Source organism: Rhinolophus hipposideros (assembly GCF_964194185.1).
Source record: "Rhinolophus hipposideros genome assembly, chromosome: 6".
Lineage (NCBI taxonomy): Eukaryota > Metazoa > Chordata > Mammalia > Chiroptera > Rhinolophidae > Rhinolophus > Rhinolophus hipposideros.
In genome coordinates this window covers 52,683,918-52,700,660 of record NC_138052.1, presented here as the reverse complement: position 1 = coordinate 52,700,660, position 16,743 = coordinate 52,683,918, and the positions used below count along the sequence as shown (strand labels likewise).

Sequence of the window (16,743 nt, the reverse complement as noted above, 5' to 3'; positions counted from 1 at the left end):
TAGGTTTATTCAACTTTCATTACCAAATTAAATCTTATACTTTGTAGTATAAATTTGAGTTTGAAAGCTAAAAGTAGCAATGTTTTTCAGGGGAATAAACTAAGGAAAAAATATCAAAACAGAATTGGGTAAATTGGAAGATGGTAGCCATTGCACTAGTACCACAGTACCCCCCCAGTGGACACAACGAAACGTGGTCTTTACACCAGAATGACCCCAGTCTCTTCCACAGGCAGTTAGAATCTGGAGGAACCTTAGGGATCAACTTGGTCAACATCTCTGCCTTCCAGATAAGGAAACTGAGGAACAAAAAGGAGAAATGATTGGCCCAAGTTCGCATAGCCAACTGAAAGCTAAAATCCAAGATTTCTAACTTTTTTCTTCCCTTCTTTCTTTCTTCTTTCTTTTTTAATATGTACTATGCATCTATTATGAAGCAAGGTGCTAAGAATATATACATAAAAAATATTCAGTCTTTGCCTTCAAGTCTAGTTTTCTTTTTTTTTTTTTAAGGAGGGCACAGCTCACCGTGGCCTATGCGGGGATCAAACCGGTAACCTTGGTATTATTAGCACCACGCTCTAACCAACTGAGCTAACTGGCCACACCCCCAAGTCTAGTTTTCTTTCAAACCTACTTCTTTTATCCATTTTCAGGGAATTAATTTGTTAGAGAGTGATCAAACAACAATGCAGGGGAAGGTTCTCAGTCATCCATAAGTTGACTCATAATGTGATTAAATTATTGAGATTTGACTGGAAAATACATTTGCAAATGTGGAAACTGTGATTTGACCAGATTTGTATCATTTCATGAAGAGACAAGACTTAACAAATGCATAACTGAATTCTACTGCAAAAAAAAAAAAAAAAAAGACAGTAGGATATTGAAGTATTCATGTGTGCCCACCACCTATCTCCAAGCATTATTATTTGTGTGTACTTCACTGAGCAAATCTTTACTGAGGACCTACATACCAAGTATGTACCAAGCCCTGGGTTTAGTATGGTAAAGAGAACAAATATTATCCCATGGTCTGTGCTCTCATAAAGCTTCCTTTCTACTGTATATGTGTGTGTATAATTCTCTTAACTCTCACGTAAACTTTTTCCTATTTCACTTTGGCAAGTCATATTTTTAGGTTATAGAAATAAGGGAGTAAACAAACATTTTCTAAAATTACTCTGCCCTACCATAAGGGAAATAAGTAATACAGATTTGGTGCCAGACAGGACTGGAATTAAATCCCAACCCCACCATTTACAAGCTATTAAATAAACTGATTTGCTTCTCTGAAACCCAGTTGCTTCTATAAAATGAAAATAATGTGTATCCCATTTGAGGGGTGATGTTTTATCATCATCCTTATTAATTCATAAACATAGCCATTATTTCTTGATTCAAAAGTATGAATTATATATTCCTTTTCCTAAAGTGCAGAAAAATTATCAAAAGAGAAGCATTAATATTGTTCAGTTAGTTTCACTAAGAATGTCATTTTCTAGAATTAACACAAAAATATTCATGACCATTGACATTTTAATTAAAAAAATAAATAAGGTGAAATCCTCTAATTATGGTTGCTACTACAATAGCTTTACTTTAAAGCTATTTTCTTCCGTGGGTGAGTCTGACCTTATTCCACAGAAACAAAGTCCTGTTGTTTCAGTTATGATGAAAAGTTCTGGTTTGACCATTATTTATCTGTATAAGGGATTGCTTAAAAAGAGACAACAGACCCAAAATGGAGTAACTTGTGCTAAGACCCCACATCAGCAAACTGAAAGTTAATACCTAACCTAATTGTAATTTCAGCCTCTCCCAGAAATGTAATCTTAATTGATCAGTCTGGAATTTTCTCGTCAGCACTAGTGAGGTAATCCGCCTGTTAGACTTCTTTCATCCCCTAAAGGAAGATGACTGCCTGAAAGTATTTGCTCTTTTCCGTATGCCTCCTTCTTTTCTGTCTATAAAAAAGCCTTTCATTCCGTACAACTCCTCAGAGCATCTCTCTATTTGCTAGACAGGATGCTGCCCAATCCATGAATCATTGAACAAAGCCAATTTGATCTTTAAATATACTCAGTTGAATTTTGTTTTCTAACAGGATCTTTTAGTAAATTGCATCTAAATTTATCTCTCCACATATTTAATGATTTGACAAAGGCAAGAGTCAGGTTTATCTCAGCTCTCCCTGTTCTACATACCCAATGGTAGCTTGTACAGAATTAGAGCATGCTAAGTAGGTGCTAAGTGAAAAGACCATCTTATGTTCTATTTGACATGTAAACTCAGAGAGAAAATCTTGCCTAAGTTACAGGTAAAATTATTTTGTTTTACCTTGAAGTAGTAATTATCAAACAAATCCTATTCTTATAACTTTCCTGCTAGGAAAAAAAAAAGTAGTTAAATTCCTCAATCTTTATTCAAACCAAAGCAAAGCTTCAAAAATATTTAGACACAGAGAGAAGAAATAGGGCAGATTAGGGGAGGACTGGTGTGTTTGCACATGCTGCGCATGCATAGCTCAGCTTTCCTTCCCTGTTGTAATGTTTCCTGAAGTTTGCTCCACACAACACCAGTTCTATGAAAAGCCAAGAGTTTCAAGGTCAGATAAGTTTGGGAAACTTTGCCCAGCCTTTTCATCTCTTGCAAGTTCACAGTGTACATTGGTGAATTAAAAGTTATCAGAAGTCCTGACTGTACTAAAGAAAACTGTTTAAAATTATTTTACCTAGCATTCCCCAAATGTGTTTGACCAATATTTTACCTGTAAATATCCTGCAAAACTAGTAGGTTCTGTGGAACACACTGACTTCAAGAAACTGCCCCAGTGTGTTCAAAGGACCCCTTGTTAAATTACAAAAATGAAACAAAACAAAAACTGTTATTTTATATACAAATTCTTCAAGACTGAGAACGTGAGCATTTCCAGCAATGTTTTAACTAGTGGAAAAAATGACACCACTTTGGAGGTCCCAGACATTAACACAATTTAATTTTACTTGTGTAAGAAGAGGTCAGTTTGAATCCAGGAAATGGCTCCCCAGCAATGCCTGGAATGTTGTCATAAAAAACGATAAACAGATATCCAAATCCTATTTTGTATCTGAGAAGGATAGAGAGCCGGGGGCGGGGGGGGTGGTTAAAAACATAAAATTATCACCACCAGATCTCACTGATGTTTGTTATAGTTTCCTACAAATCAGTATACAGTATCCATTTTCCCTCTACTCCATCTTGGGACTTCCAGTTTATTTTTGTGTGTTTCCAATTCTTCTCTCTAGATGGCAGCACAGATGGAAAAATCCCAGAAAACCTCGGAGCCGGCAGGCTTCAGCAGCAGCAAACAGCTATCAACAGCCTGCCCCCAACTCACCTTTCCTTTTTTCAAAATGAACACAACCTAAGGTAAGAAGGTTGAAACTTTTTTCAAATAGATTTAATCAGTTATGTGGGGATGGAAAGAATGACCAACTGAAATCAATAAATGAGGGAACTGACCACTAAGCAGAGTCTCTCCTATGCTGATGCGTTTTCTGTATCTTAAAGATGTCATCAATATTCCTGTCATTCAGAGCGCCGTATAAGCATGGTTATTTGCAACATTACATGGGCATCTAATACAGCCAAACACCAAGCCACCTGCTGTTCAGTACGTATTGGATTCACGTAAGATATACAATGACGCTATTACTGACCCTTTTGTCAACCAGTGCTTTGAACCTGCTGTAAAGTGATCACCTTGTCACCAGATCCTGCACTGAAGCTTAGGAAGTTAGCATGGAGGCAACACTTCATTAAAAGCATGTAACTTATGGATAAATTTATAATGCAAGAGAAAAGGAGTGGAACACACTTAGAAGATCGTTAGTTTACATCAAAGCCCCACTAAGGATTTTTTAAAACCTTTAATTTTCATGGCATCGTTGAATCTCTTCATTAAACAATAAAAATGGAGTCTACCAGCAAGATGTTCACAACAAAATCTGCTGACAGGGAGAACATAAGGAAGCTGACCTCTTCAACGTATGGCATTTCAAGGGCTCCAGAGCACTTCAAAGAACACTAAATTTGTTCATGTGTAATGAACTGGGCAGAAGCTAAAGTGTGACCTTTGCCTTTTAAGCAAACTAAAAAACCTACCATGGGGAGTGAAAATAAACATACTAAATGAACCAACCTCAGGCCAAGTGGATTATGGTTCATATTTAAGAGGAAATCAATTTGCAATATATCAGAATCCTTTATAAATTCTCTCTCTCTCTCTCTCTCTCTCTCTCTCTCTCTCTCTCTCTCTCTCTCTCTCTCTCTCTCAATGAAAGCAAATGTTCCAAGAAATGACTCTAAAGATCACATCTTTCCTTGAAGGAATGCCTTTGATACTCCTTGGGTTGGAATTAGTTAATGTTATGGTGAGTCTGGCTGTCTGCCTTTCCCAAAGCAACTCCTGGTGCTCGAAGGTTACTGACTACATTTAGAGACAAAATCAAGCCCTAAAAATGAACAGGCCGAGAGGTAGTGAGGTAGGCGGAATATGAGGGAGTGAAGGAAGCTGGGATGCTGAGTATCACCCAGCCCCTGGCCTGTGTGGGTCTCAAGGACCATAGCATCCCATACGAGCCAGAGCTGCAGGCCAGCAGCCTGAGCTCTGAGCTTTTCCCTGGCCTTGACTCTGCCCACTCCTTCCTGAGACCAGGAGTCGTGGAGGTGTGACACACCTGGGACATCAATGAATCCTGAGAGGCCAGACCCAGTAATTCTCATGCATCTTTGCAGCTGCCAAAACCACCACTCCTCAGACCCTTCATGTCCCTGAGGTGTGTCCAGGAGGGAAGCCCTTTCAGCGAGTGATCCCGTTATGAACTCTAAGCCTCCTGCTTCACTCAGCCCCCACTCCTCCCTATCCTCCTAAATGCTTCCTCCGTGACCTCAACAATCCCATGCCATCATCAGCAAAGTCGCTGATACCCCCAGACTCTTCACTAAACATGGTTTAGTTTTCTAGCCCTAAGAAACCTGGCTTTCACCGCAAACACTGCTTTTTCTGCAGCCCTGACCAGTGGGGCTGCTGAGTCAGGTTCTTTGTGCCATTTCTGTGGATCTCAATTCTCTGCCTTCTGTGACCCAGGCTACAGCGCCAGTGTGTCACACTCTGTACCCCAGCTGTCATCTACTGACTGCCTGTCTGTGTCTTTTATTTATTGAAAACATTGGCAATGGACCCACAGTATTCCTTTTCATGGCAGTTCTGCCAACAACTTGGCATCTTTGGGAGGTCCATGAGGCATGCTTGCCTTCTCATTTCCTTCATTCCATATCTGATTATCTTCTCCATTTTGTTTCAATCACCCAGTCCCACGGCCACCCCCAGATTTTGTCATCAAGAAACCACAACCCATGGGTACCTCTCAACCCATGACTTTCTGTTCCTCTAGTTCTTCTCATTTGTTTCCACTGTCGATTTTCCAAACTCACTAAGACCTCTACTCTTTCTGTTTTCTTCTTTATCCTTATCTATCATCCATTTGCCATCTCCTTTTCCTTCTCTGCCCAGGAAGGATTTATTGCTTCATAATGTTAGCCTCTGACTCGTGTCCTCAATTCCATTTCTTCATCATTCTTCTATTTCATCTGCCTGACAAAACTTGGAACATGTACCTTGAATCCCGTTGTCTGCCTAGGCCACTTCTTTGCCTGGACTGCTGGAGAAAACCACTCCATCATACAGGTGGGTCTGCTCTAATATGCTCAGCACATCAGGTGGGACCTCGGTGCTGCCTGCAATCCTGCCACATTTCCCTGACCTACTTACTCTTTCTTTCCAATCTCCAGAGCGGCTATTTCAGGAATTCTCTCTTTCCAGACCCCTATGTTTGTTCTCTCTACCATTCTCTGTAAGGGGTTTTATTTCTCATTCTATCATTCTCTGTAGGTGATTTTATTTCCCACTTAACAAGGTGAAGGTGATAGAAGTTATGGGGTATGAACAGCCTCAGTTTTCCACGACAACCTATAAGCTTACTTGCATTTTTACCCACCTTGCCTCTTTACTCGACCTTACCTCTTATTATGAAAGATGGCCCGGCCCCCATCTAAGGCCCATCTCTTGACCTGTGCTCTGGATCCCATCTGCTCCTGACTTTTCATTGACCTCACTCTCCGTAATTCTTTCTCACTCTTGTCTATTCAAGCTCTTCCTCTCTACTGGCTCCTTCCTTCTCCGGTTAAAAAAAAAAAAAGCCACATTCCTCTCAGTCTACAGCTCTCTCTCCCCTTGCCAGCTAAACTTCTCGGAAAAGTTATCTCCACTCACTGTTTTAACTTTCTCACTTCCCACACCCTCTCCAACATTGCTTCCTCCAAGGTAACCAGTGATCTCCATGTAGCTAAATTTAAGAGATGCTTTTCAGTTCTCTCTTTATGTGAACTTAGGCAACATTTGATATGTCCTTAATACTCTCTCTTTCCTCGGCCATTTATGACACCATCTACATGCTCCCAGATGTTTCTCTCTCTCCCAGACCTTTCTCTGAAGCTTCAGACCCAGAGAGCTACCTTTTAGTCAGTTCTGCCTATATGTTCCATAGGTGTCTTAAACTGAAACTGAACTCATGTGCTCTTCAAACCCACACCTCTTCCTGAATTTCCCCTCACGAGTGCCGAGCACTATCATCGACACACTGACGCAGCTGGAAACAACTTGTGTCTTGTCCCTGACTGCTTTCTTTAGTCATCTTTCACATCCAATCATATCACTATGAAATATTTATTTATTTATTTTTAATTTTTTATTGAGGAACCGTGTGTTTCTCCAGGGCCCATCAGCTCCAAGTCATTGTCCTTCAATCTAGTTGTGGAGGGCGCAGCTCAGCTCCAAGTCCAGTCGCTGTTTTCAGTCTTTAGTTGGAGGGGGCACAGCCCACCATCCCATGCGGGAATTGAACCAGCAACCTTGTTGTTGCGAGCTTGCACTCTAACTGACTGAGCCATCTGGCCGCCCCTCTGGAAGCTCAGAGGCAGCTCATTGTCTTCAATCTAGTTGTGGAGGACGCAGCTCACTGGCCCCTGTGGGAAGTGAACCTGCAACCCTGTTGTTCGGAGCTTGCACTCTAACCAACTGAGCCCGTCTCACCCCCATCACCCTATGAATTCTTGATTGTGTTTCTTCTGTCCTTTTGCTTATCTCCTCTCTCTGCTACCATCACGCCTTGCCTAAACCCCTGGTCTTCCTGTTCTCATTCTTTCTCTCAAACCATTTCCCCAAATGAAGAAAAATAAAAGGCATTTCCCCACACAGTTGCCATGTCATTGAAGCGAGAAACCTCGCTTGTTACGAGGGTCCCCAAACACTCAGGTATGCAAAAATGGAGCAGTTTTTCCTAGAGTAAATTAATGTCTGAATCTGAACCTCCAGCCTTCTTCCTGGAGGACAACTTATTCTCGATTCTGAAGTGAATTCAGTGATTCATCTGAAACTGAGATTACATAAGTATTTCAGTTCAGAATTCCATTTCAGACCCTCCCTCCCCTCTTCCTGTCTCTGACTCTTTGTTCTCCTTGAGCTGGCCGCCAAGGGAAGTGGAGAAGAGGCTGGAAGTCCATGTGTGGCTGCGTGTTGTGATGGACAGGGAGCTCTCTGTCTAGTCTCGTCGGGCTGGTCCTAATGTTGGCAGGAGCTACTAGTGCCGTTCTTGTCTGTCCTCCCAGCAAAGGCCACTTGATTTGGGGGCCCTGCTGGCTCTTATGGGTGGTGATGGGTTAGCAGTTGTCATGTGGCTTCATCTCTCCGAGGGGCAGCCGCGTCCCCTGCATCCACAGCAAGCAATTCAAGAACATCTCTCTGTCGTTGAGCACGTCTTCTCAATCGGGTCATTGCTTCTCCCCTCTCAGCACAGAGGGGAAATACACAGTTCACATTTACACATTTGTGTGAATAGTTTGATTTCATCAATTCTGAGTTAAATTGTATTTGAATTTTGTAAGGTAGAGTCCCGGTCTCTCTCAGCAACAGACTATCTCCACAATAATGAATGTGCTTTCCACTCTACTGACAAAAGAGTCTGGCAGTGTGTGTGTGTGTGTGTGTGTGTTGGTGGGGGTGCCAGTGTGCAGGTTGGCAGCTGAGAGCCCAAGGAGAGAGATGAATGGAGAGAGTACGTTTCATTAATACTTCACGTATCATCCTGTCACATGCTGTGTCAAAATCATAAATCTGATCAGGTCATTCATTGCTTAAAGCCTGCCCATCGCTTCCCGTTGCCTTTAGGATAAAGTCTAAACTTTTAAACTTACAAGTTAAGATGTGTCTCCAGTTTACCTCTCCTGCCTCATTTCCTGCAGTTTCCCCTCTTCTTTCAGTTCTATGAGCTCACCATGGTCTTTCTTGCCTCTGGACTTTCTCACATTCCTAGAACATTTTCTCCAACTTTTCCCTGTACCTGGCTAATCCTGCACATTCCTCCAGTCTCAGGTGAAAGGCCACCTTCCCAGGGAAGTTCAAACCCACACCTCCCTCCCACCCCTTTCTATGCACTCCCATAAACCTCCTCACGTCACAGCGCTTATCATATTTTAATTTGTTTGATTTGTCTGCTCTCCCACTAGACTGTAAATGCTTTTAAGGCAAGGCTGTTTCTGTTTGATCACTGTTCACCCTCCAACACCTAGCCTGACATACGCTCAGTGTTCAATAAATATTTGTTAAATAAAAAAATGAATGAATGAAGAAAAATTTAACACGCAAGCCAGATATTAGCAGGCCTCCTGTGTACTATCTTTTGCTTTAAAGCAGAACTCAGTACTTTATTTTTTCTCCAAAAGCAAATCAATTCCATAAAGCAGAGGTGAGCAATGTAAATTTGATTGAAGATTTAATGAAGAAACAGAGGAGGGGATTTAAATGGCAAAAATTTCTATTCTCCCTTTAATATCCCTCTTTGGCTTCCAAACTTTGAGTCTTCCTCTCTTTTGTTGCTCCCTTCTCCCCCACCCCCAACTCACTCTCTACTTCCCTTCCCTAAGGAAGTATCCCTCTGAAAGGACTGTCTAGGATGAACTGGAAAGAGATAAGGCTAGTATCAATGAATACCATTTGGGAGACAATTGAATGAGGCCAGGCAGAGATAAAGGCCTCATTAAGAAAATGACAAAATGAAGAGGAGAGGGTGGGTTTAGGTGTTTGGGAGGGAAGATCAACAAGATGTGGTTACTGAATGGACTGGGGTAGAAGAGAAAGGAAAGAAAAATATAAGGTGCATATAGGTATTGGTGACTGTGAAAGAGGGAGGACGGGAGGGTGGGAGGGAAGGAGGGGAGAGGGAGGGAGAGAGGGAGAGAGAGAGGGAGGCAGGGAGGGAGGGAGAAAAGTTGGTTGGTTAGAAGATAATGAGTGAAAGAGTAAGGATTAAGAGTGCCATAGGATTAGAATTATTAACAAGGGAAGTAGGAGAAGGTATAAGCAAGGAAGAACAAATGTAAGGATTATTACCTCTTGAGAGTCTGAGATTAGAGACCAAAAGTGGTACTGGCACTAGTCGACATAACTGTGTGATTTTCTTTAATATCTTGGGTTATGAATAGCAAGAGCTGAGAAAATGAGTGATGGATTGATCCAAGACTTGGGATTTGCTGTTTAGGTTGGGCAGAAGGACCAAAAGGCAAGGGGATTGATAATGCGATGACATGTTCAAAGTGATGGACAATGACATCTAGGCTCAACAGTGACAGAAGCGAGCCAGGATGGTGCTGATAGATTGCAGAGAAGGAGAGTAGAAGATTGGTCCAGAAATTGTATGTTTCGATCTAGTGAAGAGTAAGTAAGAAAAGTAGCCTACTAAGAAACAGAAGATGTAGAACAAAGAAGGGACCATGCACGATGCAATGTTTGTAGGGAGTAGGAATCCCCTGACTCCAGGACCCAACAGGAAAACAAACACTGGAAAGGAGAGGGTTCCCTTTTTCCTCTGAAGTGAGAGGGAAGGAGAAGAGGAAATGTCTTGTTTAACTGTCTCTGAGCAGAGAGAGGGGGTTCACGTTGTAGATTTTTATTTCTTCTATTAAGCAAGATGGGAACGTGATATGTGCAGGAGGTGGGATCGGGGCTTGAGAGAAGTAGGAAAGATTTAGAAAAGGAGCCATGGGGAATGTGGTAGGAAGGCACCTGCCTTGACTGAACAATTAGAGAATTAACTTTTAGTAGTGAGGACTCAGCTGGAATCACCAGCTGACATTGGCTTAGATCAGATTTCTAATTTTCTCCAGCAATGTCTTCTGTCTTGGAGCAGAAACAGAAAGTACTGCATGGCGAATTTCATTCAGGTCTGAGGATTAGGAAGACAGGAATGGATGAAGGACCAAGGAAATGAGGACATCTATCAGGATTATTGCTGAAATTGTCAACACTAGTAATAGGCTGAGAGGATGGCAAGAAAGGGCTGATGGGTCCTTAGCAGTATAACAGTGACGGGTGAGGTAGCAGGGTCTCAACAAGGAGGATAAACACCAGAATCTTCCAGACATTTTCTCCATGAAGTGAATTCCCCTTGAACTCATTAACTAAACTGGCGTTTAAATCCGGCTGTTCGGCTTTGCTGAGCATTGATAAGCTTCTGTGAACCCTCCAGGGCAAGTGAGACATGATGCATCTTCCTTGTCTGGACAAGCTGGGTCTGGCCTCCCTTCTCCTGCAGCAGCAGGCCTGAGCTACGTGCCAGGATTATGCATCTTAGACTGCTTACCGCATTCCAGAATGTGTGGCTCCCCCTGATCCCATCTTTTCGGCTTTTAGGGCCCTGCCTGACTCTTCCTGCTGTGCCCCTCGCCACAGGGTACAGGGTCGAGAGGATGCGCCCACTCAGAACCCATGTCCGTCCCTTCCAGACCACGCGCTGGATACCTGGGACCACCTCAGAGCGCCTTACCCAGATGCCCCAAGCCCACTTCCAAGGCCTGCCTCCACTTCTTCCCCAGCCCCGTGTTCCCAAGGGCAGACTGTGCCACTAGTGTGTGCATGCCTCTGCCTGATGATGGCCAAGGGGAGCCTGGGAAGTGGGCACAGAGCATGGACATGTGGGCTGGGGCATCACACTCGTGCATGTGAGGTCCTTCTCAGTCAGAGCCGGGGGTGGGAAGAGAACGGGAGCAGCTTCCGCTTAGGCTCCAGCCCCCCTCATGCCTCCATATCCTGGTGCAGAACTCCAAGGACTCCAAGAATTCCACATTCATACTTGGCCTTCAGGTCGTCAGGAAGATAGAGTTATCAAGTTAGGAGAACAGGACATATTTTATTTATAACTTTACATACTTAGAGAGGTGGAATGCAGAGTTCTATTTGACTCTTGCCCTTGGTCCCTCGGTTAGAGGCAGACCTGGCTCCCGCAATGTGTTCTTTACCTGTTGTGAAGAGAAGCTCTTCAAAATTATTATTCTGAGTTTATTTGACATATAGTTACACCCAAATTGCATCCCAAGATGGTAAAAAATAAAAATCCATTAAAAATCCTGTTTGGATTTCTAAAAAGTTTTGGTAGCCTAAGCCCTTTCTCCAGTTTTTAATATCTTTGAATATCCATTGATAGAGTGTGTGTCCCTGTTTTACTAATGTTGATATTTAAGCTGCATTTCCTAAAAGAATCTGTGAACATTTTTATCCTACTATGACATTCGGGGTCCACAGCTGGTCCTTAAGTATGAGCCCTATCAGATAAGCAAACACTGGAACAGAGCTTCACATATCCTTTTTGATCCTGAAAATGCTATCACATCTTTTTCATGTGTTCCAGATGCTTACTGACACATTCAGTCTGACTAAGGCTAGATTTGAGGCCTGTTCTGCAATTCCGTGCACTATATCTTCATTCCTTCATTATCAGGACTTAATTAGAGGAGTAGAATCAGGTAAAGCTGAAAATGCACAGTCATTAAACTACAGAGAAGAAGGGGAGCGAGCCTCCGGATTGCTTTACATGCCTGCTCCTATCGCTCCAGTTTTACCTTGACACGCCCTCTTACTACATCTTGAATCTCAGAATAGGAGGTGACCTCTTGGGAGAGTCTGTGCTAGGACCTTCCTAATAGTAGTTTGCAATCTGCCAACAAATCATTTATTGAGCTTACTGGTTTCCAAACTTACTAAACTCTGAAACCCTTTTCTTCTGCATCAAGGGGCAAAACCAATAATCTAAGGAACACTCTTTGGGAAATGTTAGACTAAGTCAGTGGTTCTCCACAGGCAAGGGGAACAGGGATTTTGCCCCACCCCTAGCTGCCACCCTCAGGGGACATTTGGCGAAGTCTAGAGACATTTTTGTTTGTCACAACTGGAGGCTGCCAGGCATTCTGCTACGCTTCCTACAGTGAGTGCTTAGGACAGCTCCCCACGACAGAGAGTTATCCAACCCAAATTATCAATAATACTAAGGAGCTGAGAATCCCTAGACTAAGTAAATGATCTCTAAATCTTCTTTCAACTTTAAAATCCAGATGAGGTACAGTTTGTTTTTTTTAAACACAAAATTTTATTTCTCTTTCACTCAGAGTCAGCTGTAGGTCTGGGTGACTCTCCAGAACAGTTTCCTTTCTTGTGTTTTCTCCGTATTTAAGCTGCTTTGGTCTTACAGCGCCTTCCTTTCCATATGTGCTCCTATGATTGATTGGCTTGGCGGAGAAAGAGAAAGCATAAAGAATCATGCACTGGATCTTAAATAACTTATTTGGATGTGAAAAAATGTCTCTTCTACTTTTTTTTCAATAAGCAGCTTTACTGAGATATAATTCACATACCATACAATTCACCCAAAGAATAAAACTCAGTGGTTTTTAGTATATTTACAGGTATGTGCAATCATCACACAGTGACTTTTAGAACATTTTCATCATACCCAAAAGCAACCCTGTCCCTGTGTTTATCAATCAGTCCCAATTTTCCAATACCCCCTTCCCCGGCCTTAGACAACTACTGATCTATTTTCTATCTCTATAGATTTGCCTACTTCAGACATTACATATAAATGGAATCTTAGGTGGTCCTTTGTGACCGGCTTCTTTCATTTAGCATTAATGTTTTCAAGGGTCCTCCATGTTTTAGCATGTATCAGTACATTGCTGAATAATATTTCATTGCATGGATGTAACACATTGTATTTATCCATTCATCAGTTGATGGAATTTATGCTATTTCCACTTTTCAGATGTGATGAATAATGCTGCTATGAACATTTGTATACAAGTTTTTTGTGTGGACATATGGTTTCATTTTTCTTGGGTTATATACCTAAAATGGAAATTGCTAAATCATATTGTGACTCTGTGTTTAGCCGTTTGAAAAGCTGCCCGGATGTTTTCCTAAAGGGTCGTGCCATTTTACATTTTCACAAACAATGAATGAAAGTTTCAATTTCTCCACTTCCTTGTCAACACTTGTTATTATCTGTCTTTTTCATTCTAGCCATCCTAGTGGGTGTGAAGTCGTATCTCATTGTGGTTTTGATGACCATTTCCCTGAACGCTAATGATGCTGTGCATATCTTTTCGTGTGCTTATTGGCCATTTGTATTATCTTCTTTGCAGAAATGTCTATGCAAATCCTTTACCCATCTTTACATTGGGTTATTTGTCTTTTCATTATTGAGCTATAAAAGTTCCTTATGTATTCTAGACACAAATCTAGTATCAGACATTTGATTTGCAAATATTGTCTCCCATTCTATAGCTTTCTTGCTGGTGTCCTTTGAAACAAAAAAGGTTTTATTCCGATGAAGTCAAATTTGTTTATGTTTTCTTTTGTTGCTTATGCTTTTGGTGTCATATCCAAGCAGATCATAGACTAACCTAAGGTCACAAAGATTTATGCCTATGTTTTCTTCTAAACTTTTATAGCTTTAGCTCTTACATTTAGGTCTTTATTCCACTTTGTGTTAACTTTTATATTTGGTGTGAGGTAAAGGTCCAACTTTATCCTTGTGCATGGGATATCCAGTGGTCCCAAACCATTGTTGAAATGACTATTTTCCACCATTGGATTATCTTGGAACCCTTTTCAAGAATCAATTGACCATAAGTGTGAGGTTGTATGAGTTTTTAAAATACCTCTTTCCTGATATCTATAATTTCTTTTCTAACAGGATAAGCAATAGGTCATATCTCAGGTTACTATGACTTTTACATCAAAAACTTCAGAATAAAAGCTCCTTTTACAATTGTATTCTTCTCCTACAGCCATTTAGAAAAATTCTACTTGCAGCTAAAAGCACTCTTTTCCTTTAGAGGCATTTCACTCACACAGGGAACAGAAATCTAAATAAACTGAGAAACTGAAGACACACAAAAAATCTTAATGCCTGGGTATGTGTTCTAATTCTCTCTTTTTGTCCTATTTTTTTTTCTTCTTATGCAAAAGAGTAATGCTAACTTTATAAAATTCATGAAGATTGGTCATCTCTCTAGTGTTCGGGCCCACAATGTATTTCTCTGCTAAAAGATCTCTTTCCCCACTTGCACATGGAGAAAGAACTAAAACATGGGACTATAATCTTCCACATGAGACACACAAATTGTTTCCTCAAAAGAGACAAGGGCTTAGGCTGAGAACATGTTTTGGGTTGAGGTGGTTTTTGTAAATCCAATTAGCTCCGATTCTAGGCTTATTTTACTGCTCACTGTACTTTGTTCCCATTTATACTGATGAATAATAGACTTAATTGTGTTCTATCATTTATATCATTAATATTTCCTCTAGGTTTGAGTGCTATGTAGTTCTTTAAACTTGTATGGAAATTAAACTTGGCAAGGATTTAAGCTAATTAATTCATATGTCAGTTGTTAGCAAGATCTAGTAATTAAAGTCTACTTTAGAGTAAGTTATTAACTCTCCAATAAGAAAAGCACTTTATCAACTTATCAGTTTTAGCTATTTATTCTCGTTGACAGATGAGATAGGAAAGTTATTGACTGTACATAATCACCTCTGTACTTTCACCAGTAAATAAACGGGGTCAAATGGAAATCTGAGTTGTTCAAGGTCATAGTTTAAATCTAGAATAAACCAGTTCGGGTTGATGCCGGTGGGGGAAGGTGCCTTTGGATCTCGTTACCTTTGCAACACTGTCTCCTTAAATTTTGCAAAGTCTGTTTTTGTTCTGTTCAACATTCTCAAATATCTAAACTAAAAACAGCCTAGACCAAGGTGTTCAGATTGCGATCTGAGATGTTAACTTGCTTTACTATTTATGTTTTATTTTTATCATACCTAAGAAAAATAACCTTTTAGATGCTCTCCTTATGAAAAGGCTAGAGGAAGGAACTCTAGTTCAAGTGTAATGCCTGGGACCTAGCAGGTGGAGGCTTTTTATTTTCAGGCGTACACCGCTCACAAGTTCCCATCTCCTGAGAGCAGGTTCCTTTCATTCTGCTTTGTTTCTTGGCCTGCCGTCTAGTTACTTGTATTCAGCGCAAGGACTTGCCGCGATGGGCCCTTTGCTTTCACCTTGTTGGCTTGTGATGAGCTACTACCCAGGTTACGTCCAGGTTCACTCTTTCATGTGGCCAGTGTGTCTATGATAGGGGTTCCCCAATCCAGCTGATCGTGAGAATTACCTGGGGAGGTTTTCACAGAAGTTTTCAGGCCTCACCCCAAACGAACTACTTGTGGCTCTCTAGGGTGGAGCCAGTGAACCTGTATGTTTCAAACCTTCCCCAGGTGACTGTGAAGTTCAGCCAGGTTTGGGACATGGTCCAGAACGCTCTCCAGGTGCTTGGAGTTCCCATGGGCTTAGCCTTAGGGCATTGCCACTGAGACTCTGCCTTTACTCACCGGAAGATTCTAAAAAGACTAGCTGTACCTATTTGCAGTCTGCCCTTAATGACCACCTACTACCTTGGCCAAGAGCCCTGCGTTCCTTCTCTGTCCACTCTGACTCCCTCGAGCTGTTCTCATAACTTACTAACTTTTTCAGGCTGCCCAGAACTGGCACTGGTGAAAATAATACAGGCTTTGGTCCTCCGAGACCTGACATGGACTCTCAGCTTAGCCTCACCTATCTGTGGGTGCCGTTTGCCTCATCCGTAAGGTGGACATCATGTTGTCTTCCCGCGGATGTTAGGAAGACCAGCAGGATGTGTTTGCATAGCATCCAGAACACAGTGCACCCTGCATGAGGCATTATTACTTGTTTGCTTGTGCTTTTCCACCTTTGCGAATGAATATGCTGAGTTAATGAAGCTTGCTCATCAGTTTTCCCTGATGGTAGCTCCCTCGATGGCTCTGGGCAGTGTTTCTCAAAGTAAGGGACAGAGACCAACTACATCTGAATACGAGGAAGAGAAGATAGAAATCTGCTCTTGTGCAACTCTAACTTTCTGCACTTTTTAATGTTTTTATTGAAGCATAACATACATATAGAACAGTGTATCTTTTCTAAGTGAACAGCTCAGTGAATTTTCACAAACTGAACACACCCAGGTAACCTTAGCACACAGATCAAGAAACAGAACATTGCCAGCACCCAGAAGCCCTCCTCTGCATGGCAACGTTCAGAGCCACTGCTGTAGGAAGAGCCTAGCTGTGGAGCACTCCTTTGCCCAGTTCCACCCTCCCCTCACGGGCCAAATCTGCAGGCCAGGGGAGCCCTCCCCAGCCTGAGGGGCTGGGCCTGTGGCACATCCCTTGCAACTCAACAGTGACACGACTTCCTTTGTGAGAAGGGTCACAAAGGGTGTTTCCATCATTTATATTCCTAGTATACA

At 41.8% G+C, this 16,743-nt stretch overlaps 1 protein-coding gene across 5 annotated transcripts in view; it reads left to right on the top strand.

The window, feature by feature from the left end:
• The window catches only part of NFE2L2 (NFE2 like bZIP transcription factor 2), a 127,160-nt gene that overhangs the window by 33,875 nt on the left and 76,542 nt on the right, over window positions 1-16,743 (top strand). For all 5 annotated transcript variants that reach the window (XM_081050989.1, XM_081050978.1, XM_081050983.1 and 2 more), the window contains one exon: window positions 3,288-3,411. The gene's annotated coding sequence lies outside the window, so the exon portion shown is untranslated. The remainder of the gene's footprint in view (window positions 1-3,287; window positions 3,412-16,743) is intronic.